The sequence below is a fragment of the Arachis ipaensis genome, chromosome B10 (assembly GCF_000816755.2).
Source record: "Arachis ipaensis cultivar K30076 chromosome B10, Araip1.1, whole genome shotgun sequence".
NCBI lineage: Eukaryota > Viridiplantae > Streptophyta > Magnoliopsida > Fabales > Fabaceae > Arachis > Arachis ipaensis.
In genome coordinates this window covers 3,376,726-3,386,778 of record NC_029794.2, presented here as the reverse complement: position 1 = coordinate 3,386,778, position 10,053 = coordinate 3,376,726, and the positions used below count along the sequence as shown (strand labels likewise).

The 10,053-nt window shown below is 24.8% G+C and overlaps 1 pseudogene; it reads left to right on the top strand.

Annotated features, from left to right (window-relative positions):
• Window positions 5,324–7,801, top strand: LOC107619944 (annotated as a pseudogene).

Below are 10,053 nucleotides of genomic sequence, written 5' to 3'. Positions count from 1 at the left end.
TTTTTTTAGTTTTTTTTTTTAAATTTTTAATCATATAATATACAAAATATAGATTATATAAATTTTAAAATAATCATAAAGCCTCATGAACCAAAATTATGGAACAATGAGTCATTTGACAAAACCAAAAGTGAATTCTTAGCCAACCGAACTATATAACAAAATTATAAAGGATACACACTCTTTTTTTATCTGTATGTTAACTATGAGGATACGCAAAGTGAAGAAATTAAAAATCTCCCTACAGAGGAATGTATATATTTAATTTTGCGTTTTTAATAATCAAAAACCTATGACTAATTAATATTAACTAGGGTTATAAATTTATCCATGCTCCTTATAAAATAGCCGAAAAATAATTTGCCTTTTACATTTTTTTTTTATTTTCTCTCAACAAAATATATCTGATTCTGAATAAACGATCACTAGTCATAATTATTTAGAGCATTTTATATGATTGATCTATTAATCTTGTCACAAGGAAGTTGTGGCAATGCAATTTAGAAAGTCAACTTTGTGGTCGGTGATGATTAAATCACACACAATCATATAAAGAGATCTTATTATATGTATATTACTCCTACATTGAGTTAAAGTTAACAGAAGCTTTTTGGTTTAATTCATTATCAACCAGCTATTGTAAAAAATACTTAAATTAATTCATTTTGTAATACATCACGTGAAGACTCAAGCCAAGAGTATTACATTGTAATTACTTGTGAGCTATAGAGTATAAACTCATAGGAAAACTTAATAGGGATACTAAAGCCTTATGAACTTGGTGAGTGCCTAAGACGGTGGATGAGTGCTGTATTGGGATAATTGGGTCATGGAGCTGGACATATACATTGAGTTCCTCATATTAATTATGTGGTGTTTCCTATTAGTTTAGCATAGATAGGTATGATGTGTTTGGGTTTTAATTAGCTTAGCTTAGCTTAGTTTATGATGTGGTATTCCCTATTAACTTATGATGTGTTTGGTTTCTTTTTGTTAGATTAGCTTATTTTATTATTTTAAGAATGATAAAATTAAGAAAAGAAACAGAAGAAATGGAAGGAAATAAAAAAAGAAAATTAACATGCCTGCTTAGTTATTACTTATTAGTAATGTCATCCAAGTTTCATCTCATATATGAAACATGTTCCAAGTATCTATTTATTTTTATTATATAAAAATTATATTTTTATCATTTGATGATGGAGCTGATGTGGTATGTTTTTAAAAATATTTTTTAATTTATTTTTTTTAACTCATTAATTAAGTTATTATGATGAACTAATTATATCAACTAATTGATTTGATTAGATATTTAAATATCATATAATTTATTATAATTTATATAAATTTTATTTGGTAGTATTTTTTAATTTATTTATTTTAATATTCTGTTAGTATTTTTAATTTATTTCTTTTAATTTATTGAACCAAATTTATTGTGTGTACTAATTAATTAATTTGATTAATTTATTAGTCATTAAAATAATAAATCTATGAATGAAATAGACAACGAGATATTTTTAACTAATAATTAAATCAAATCAAATCATATATATTGAACTAAATTCAAATCATATGAATTAAGGACTAAATTAAAATAAGATAATTTCTTACTTATTCAAGTTGAGTACAATAAATACAAATTAATTTTGTTAGATAATCATAGTTGTCTAGTCTACTATATATAGATAGTCACACAAAATTATAAGAATCTTGATTTTTATTGCCCTTACTATTTCAACTCTTCTTTTACTTCTTCTTATTTTTCTTTGTATAATTTCTTTTTATGTATAAATATACCCAAAATGAGAAAGTACAGATGAAGGTTTTATTGATTGTTTGTTTGGTGAATATATCTTAATTTAGGCATTCTACTATTGTGGATGGAAGTTGACCGGTAACAATTTAAAGTGGCCAATGTATTTTTTTATAGTATTAAATAAAAAAAATATTTATTAAAATGAATATACCTATTATAATAATTTTTTTTAATTGTTATATTTTTATGTTAGTTGACCTGTGACGAATTTATTTTTTAGAATGACAACAAATTATATTTTTTTCGAATGTTATCGCTTAAAAAAGAGAGTGATAGTACGAGTCAATAATGTGTGAATATTGTTCCTAAAAATGTTAAAAGAGATTATGAGTCTACATTTTTGTAAAGATTTATTGTTCAATAAAACAAACAACTTTCATATGATTTAATTTATATGAATAGCAAACTTTCTTTTTTAGTCAAAAATGCTATAAAAGCTTTCCAATGTGCAAATAATAGATTTTGCATAACCTTCTTGATGAGATGCATGATAATAGTCAAATTCTTGAATTTATGCATTTGTAAGAATAAAAGTAAACATGTATTAGTGGTTAAAAATTGGTGAAATTCTCCATCATTTGTTTTTTGGATATCATTAAATTTCCATTGTCACAAAAAAAAATATACAAGGAATATCTTATTGGACTAAAGAGAGCAGGTCAAATCAATTTCTTATATTTGGAAAATATGAGCAGTAGTCCATAGAATATATTATTTTTTGTTAAAAATTTGCATGAATCCATTTAGTTTATATGAAAATATCATTCACAGAGGTATTTTAAAATAAATAAAAAGCTGTTCCAAAAAATGTATCATTCATGGAAAAGTAGAGAAGAATCTTAAGATAAATTTTTTGAAGACATAAGATAATAAAATAGATTGATTTTAATATCATTAGAAGCTAAATTTAATGGTTCAAATAAGTACCACTAATTATGTTAAAAAAATAATTTTGTAATAATAATATGATTTACATATTAATTTTTCGAATAAATTCATTTCAAAATGTAGAACTTAGATTCAATTATGCTAAAATTTTAAAGGTAATATAGAATTTGACAATAAAATTAACATTCATTAAGAAAATAAATTTATTTATGACTATTTTCTAATTATAAATAATAACAAGACTTATGAAAAAATATTAATATCATCATTCTTATTAATTAAATTATAATATTAGGTAGTTGATAGTTTCATAAACAAAAATTATTAAATAATTATGTAAAAATTAGCAACGAACAAATATAATTAGAAGTTAAATTTAATAGTTCAAATAAGTACCACTAATTATGTTAAAAAAATAATTTTGTAATAATAATATGATTTACATATTAATTTTTCGAATAAATTCATTTCAAAATGTAGAACTTAGATTCAATTATGCTAAAATTTTAAAGGTAATATAGAATTTGACAATAAAATTAACATTCATTAAGAAAATAAATTTATTTATGACTATTTTCTAATTATAAATAATAACAAGACTTATGAAAAAATATTAATATCATCATTCTTATTAATTAAATTATAATATTAGGTAGTTGATAGTTTCATAAACAAAAATTATTAAATAATTATGTAAAAATTAGCAACGAACAAACAATAAGAATTCAGAAAAAATCTATTATATAATACCAATTTTATAATTAAAATATGTCACATATTATATTCTCAAATATTCTATTTATTATCTATTCTATTATATAAAAATCAGGTTTTTAATTTGCACTTAATGATAGAGTTGACGTGACATGCTTATGAGAGTGTTTAGCGATTTGTTTCTTTTAACTCATTAAATACAATTTATTATGATAAATTAACTATATCAACTAATTAATTTGATTAGATATTTAAATATCACATAATTTATTATAATTTATATCAATTTGATTTGGAAGTATTTTTTAATTTATTTCTTTAATGTTCTGTTAGTATTTTCTAATTTAGGTTTAATTACTCTGTTGATCTCTATAGTTTTGCAAAATTTTTAATTAGCTCCCTATATTTTTTTTCTTTTAATTGGGTCCCTGCACTAATTTTTTTTTTCAATTAGGCCCCTCTTAGTAGTAATTGGCTTAATTTTATAAGGACTCTACTAAAAAAAATTGGTGCAGGGACCAAAATAAAAGAAAAAAAATGTAGGGACCTAATTAAAAAAAATTTTGGTGCAAGGATTCAGTTAAAAGAAAAAAATACAAGGACCTAATTAAAAATTTCGCGAAACTATAAGGGCCAACAGAATAATTAAACCTTTAATTTATTAAACCAAATTAGTTATACTAATTATCTGTATTAATTAATTAATTAGATTAATTAATTAATTCATTAAAATAATAAATCTATGAATACAGTAGGTTCAAGATGTTTTTTACTAATAATTACATCAAATCTAATCATATATATTGAGCAAAATTTAAATCATGTGAATTAAGGACTAGACTAAAATAACATGATTTTTTACTTATTCAAATTGAATGTAATAAATAAAATTAATTTTGTTAGATAATCATGGTCTTCTGGTCTTCTGTATATAGATAGTCATACAAAATTATAAAAATTATTATTTTTATCACTTTTGCTATTTCAACTATTTTTTTTATGTATAAATGTACTCAAAATGAGAAGGTATGAATGAGTGTTTCATTAATTATTTGTTTGACAAATATTATAGTCTGAAAATGTCTCAATTTAGGCATTTTACCGTTGTCGATGGAAGTTGAACCTGTAGTAATTAAGGGTGACCATGATATATTTTATAGTATTACATAGAAAAATATTTTTAGAATGAATATACCCGTTGTAATTAATTTTCTTTATCAATTTGTTATCTTTTAACTAACAAACAATAACCATGTATGTTGAATATATTATTTTTATCAAAAACTATACATAATTGATTGATAATTCTATATATAAAAATACTCATGTGGACTCAGTGGCGGAGCTTCACCCAGACAACGGGGGGCCATGGCCCCCCAAACTTTTTATAAAAAAATTAGTAATACTTCATCAAAAATAAAAAATAGTTCAATTGATTTAAATGCTTTCTTAATAGTTCAATTGGTTTAAATGCTTTCTTATAACTTAAAGTATCCAAGTTCAATTCCCATATCATACATTTATTGTTTGGATTTAGACTAAATTGGGTGAATTTTTGTTGACTTTCACAACACATCAAAATTAAAAAATAAATTCAAATCAAATAAAAAATTTATCTAACAAAAAAAGATAAGAATAAAAAAAATCATCTAACAAGCAACACTCTCTCTACTTTTGAATTTAAATGAAAAAATTAGGTATTTTTTATTTATTTAATTTAATATTATTTTATATTTTATTATTTATTTAATTTAATTTTTTATATGATAAAAATATTATAATATTTAATAAGTATTGATATTATTGAATTTTGATAAATTGATAAAAAAATTTTAATAAATATTATAAATTTTAATATTTATCCTTCTAACTTTTTTTTTTATATATTTTACAAAATATATATTCAAATTTTTATACAAAATAATGATGAAAAATCAAAGAATTGATACATTTTTTAAGAAGAAGGCTAATATTCAAGAAGGGGAACATATAACTTCTACAACATCAACACCTGTAGATAGTTCTTCTACTATAATGAATCACGAAGAAAGTGAGATACAACCTTCAAAAGTTCAAAGAGTTGCATCTGATGAGTTTGACCTTAATTCTTTGGAACGAGACCCTGAAAAACGGCTTCAAATTTGGCAATATCACCCAAACCAGAGAGATGAGGTTAGACGAGCTTATCTTAAATAGGGTCCATATCGAAAGCATCTTGACAATTATCCTCTATCTGGTACGAAGCATCCAAGACGATTTCAATATGCTTGGTTTGGTATTTTTCCTTCATGGTTAGAGTATTCACCTTCTGAAGATGCTACATATTGTTTATTTTGTTATTTGGTTAGCAAAAAACCCAGTGGACGTAATGGGTCAGATATTTTTATTAGTAAAGGGTTTAGAAATTGGAAAAAAGTTAATGATGGAAAGAATTGTGCTTTTCTTAAATATATTGTAGATCTTTGCTCACCACACATTAATGCAGTTGGAGCATGTCTAGATTTATTGAATCAGGCAAGTCACGTCCAAAATGTAATTGAGGATCATACTTCTGAGAAAATTCAAAAGAATCGATTCCGTCTAAAATCCTCCATTGATGCAACTCGTTGGCTTACATTTCAAGCTTGTGCTTTCAGAGGCCATGATGAGACTCCAGAATAAAAAAATCGAGGTAATTTTCTTGAAATGATAAAACTCATAGCATCTTACAATGATGAAGTTGCAAGAACTGTGTTAGAAAATGCTCCATATAATGCTAAATATACTTCACATCAAATTCAAAAAGAAATCTTGCATATACTCTCAAACAAGGTGAGAAAGCATATTTGTGAAGAAATTGGAGATTCTAAGTTTTGCATTGTAGTAGATGAAGCTCGTGATGAATCCAAAAGAGAACAAATGGCACTTGTTTTGAGATTTGTTGATATACATAGTTTTATTCAAGAGCGTTTTCTTGATCTTGTACATGTCAAAGATACTACATCATTAACTCTAAAACAAGAATTGTGCGGCCTTCTTTCTCGACATGGTCTTGATGTCTCTAATATTCGTGGTCAAGGATATGATGACGCCAGCAACATGAGAGGAGAATGGAATGGGTTACAAGCATTATTCTTAAAAGATTGTCCTTATGCTTACTATATCCACTGTTTTGCTGACCAATTACAACTTGTATTAGTTGCTGCATCAAGAGAAGTTATTCCTGTGCATCAGTTTTTTTCAAAATTGACTTTCATCGTCAACATCATTTGTTCTTCTAGTAAGCGACATGATGAGTTACATGCTACCAAGACAGATGAAATTGTCCATTTATTAGAGATTGATGAACTTGAAACTGGTAAAGGGGCAAATCAAATTGGTACTTTGAAACGAGCAGGTGATACTCGATGGAGTTCTCATTTCTCTTCTGTTTGCAGTTTGATAAATATGTATGGTGCAACATTGACTGTTTTACAAAAGATTATTGTTGATGGATCAACTTATTCTCAGCGTGGTGATGCAGATAGTGCTTACAATACCATGACCTCATTTGAGTTTGTATTGATCTTGCATTTGATGAAAGATATGATGGGAATAACTGATATTCTTTGTCAAGCTTTACAAAAGCAGTCTCAAGACATAGTTAATGCTGTGCAACTAGTTCATTCGACAAAAACATTTATCCAAAGCATGAGAGATGACAGATGGGAGGAATTATTAAAAAATGTGAAATCATTTTGTGAGCAACATGATATTCTAATTCCTGATTTAACTGCTTCTTATGTTGCAAGGCAAGGACGCTCGCGTCACCAAAAAGATCATATTACAGTTGAGCATTATTTTAGAGTGGAGATATTTTTAGTCACAATTGATAAGCAATTACAAGAGTTAAATAGCAGATTTAATGATCAAGCAATGAATCTACTAAGTCTGAGCTCTACTCTCATGCCTAAGGATGCTTACAAAAATTTTGACATTACTAAGATTTCTACTCTTGTTGATAGCTACTATCCCGAAGACTTTACTGAACAAGAGAAGATTAATTTGCCTTTTCAGCTTCAGCATTTTATTCTTGATGTTCGTCAGCATCCAGAAATGAAGAATTTGTCAACTATTCATGAACTATGTAGATGTTTAGCAGAAACAAAAAAGTCAAAAGTGTATTACTTGATTGATAGATTGATTCGTCTGATATTAACTCTTCCAGTTTCTACAGCTACTACAGAGCGATCATTTTCAGCAATGAAAATAATAAAGACAAGGTTAAGAAACAAGATGGAGGACGACTTTCTTGCGGATAGTTTGGTTATTTACATTGAGAAAGAAATTGCTGAAAAGTTTAGTTCTAACTCAATTATTGAAGATTTTAAGTCATTAAAAATTCGAAGAGTACCATTATAAACTATTTTATATTTTTTATCTGTAGAATTATTTATTTATTATCTTATTAGTAACAAACTTAAAGAATAATTATATTTATAAATTTTATTTTGATATAAATATTATTATTAAATTTTTATGTTAAATTTCCGGCCCCCCAAAATTTTGGTTCAAGCTCTGCCACTGCATGTGGTAATTAAATATCGTATTGTTATCTCGCTAAAGTTAATTCTCCTATGATTATGCGAATGTATAGCACTATCAGATGAAAATTTGATTGAATTACATTTATTTTCAACGAGGTAGGTGATTTTTTAGGCCTAATCACGGCAGAGTTGAGGAAGGTTTGAAAAATGCTAGCAATACAAATACTTTTAATTTTTAATACCCAATAATAAATATATAAATTAAAACTAATATTATTTCGTACAAAGTCATAAAATATATAGCATACTCAAAACATATCTAATTCATATTAATTGTCATTGTTTATCAGTTACGTTATGACAAATCTGGTTATGAAAAAAGATTAAAATTAACTTAAATATACACAATATTATTTCATGCTTTTCATTTTTATTTATTATCATAAAAAGTCATACATATTATACGAGTACCTCATCTTTTTACCAACGGTTCTTCCATTCAATGGTTTCTATAAAGAAAAAAAAGGTATAATAATATTGTGTTTGACAAGAATATATAGAATTTTGAAAGGTTGAAGCATAGGTTTAGTCCTTAACATATTTGTAGATGAAGTGCAGAGTAGTAGATAAAAAGATAGCTAATAAAAGAATAAATGGTTAAAACTTCCTCAATACTAACAGTCCTAGTGTGTGATAGGTATTCTATAATTTTTTTGGATTTGATTGTTTCTTCATTATTATATGTTATTCTATTTAATTTATGCTAAAAAGACTTATGATAATCATCTTATCGTAGTAGTGTAAAAGTTGTAGATATTGTATTTACTTTGTCTGCTCTTAAATCTCATGTTCTTGATGGATATTTGTGACTGAGTAATTATTAAAAGAAAATGGTTTAATATCTATTTTATATTCTATTTTATATTCTATTTAAATTATAATAGTGAGTAAATATTTTTTTTTCAAAATAAATAATACGATTTTTTCATAAAAATAATGTTTAAATAATTGTGAAATTAGATTATAATACAGATGATGATAAATATCTTAGTACTAAATTTGCTATAAACAAATTTTTAGGAATATTATGTTGTATTGTATAATTTAGTTATATTTTTTTTATCTTAATAAATTAATTTATGAAAATTTAAACTTGAACACTTGTTATGGTTAAACTCAAACTTTAATTTATTTTGTCATATTATTATATAAATATTAAATTCTTTGATTAAATACTTATTTGATTATGCCAATGAGTAATAGCTCAAATGGCATAGACTCTCCATACTCAATTAAGAGGTTGCGGATTCGAGTCTTCTATCTTTCCAAATTTTTGGCCAATGAGTAATAACTCAAATGGCATAGTTAGAGGTGGCAAATATTGTAGGATAGTATGCTGATTTACTATTTTTTAATGGTAAATATTGTCAAATAAAATGGTGTAAGAAATTAGAAGAAAATATATTTACAAGTTTAGAAAATATTAATTTATTTTTCAATAGAATAAATTATATATTGAATAACAAAAGTCGTTATTGGTTTCTCTTCACACTAACTAATACTCAACGATGGTGTTTCGGTATACCATGTTATCAAGAAATATTAATCGAACTAATAACTTTGTAATGACATAAGTTTATAAATTTGAAAATTTAAAAATTATTTCATAAAATGTGAAGTTTTAACAAGTAACAATGTTGATCATATTGTTTTGACTTTAAGAATGAATACAATACTAACAAATAAAATTGTCCTAAATAAATTTTAACAAAGAAAAAGACCATAAGTATTGCTATTAATGAAAAATTAATCTATTTTAAAGACAAATACAATTTTTTTTTCTATGGATTTCTTAACTCGGCAAGTTGAGGACTAATCCACCACATATTGATGTTCTATTTATTAAGGGTCTGTCGCTAACTAATGGATTCTTATACACACAAGTCGAAATTCGAACTCCAAATACTTACTTAAACAGACAAATGAGATGATCATTCAACTAATCTAAATTAATTAAAACAAATATTAATTATTTTAAATATTTTTAAGTTGTAAAATATTTATAATAATAATTACTATATATATTTTTTATTTAAATTCTAATAAAAAATTTTATATAATTATATA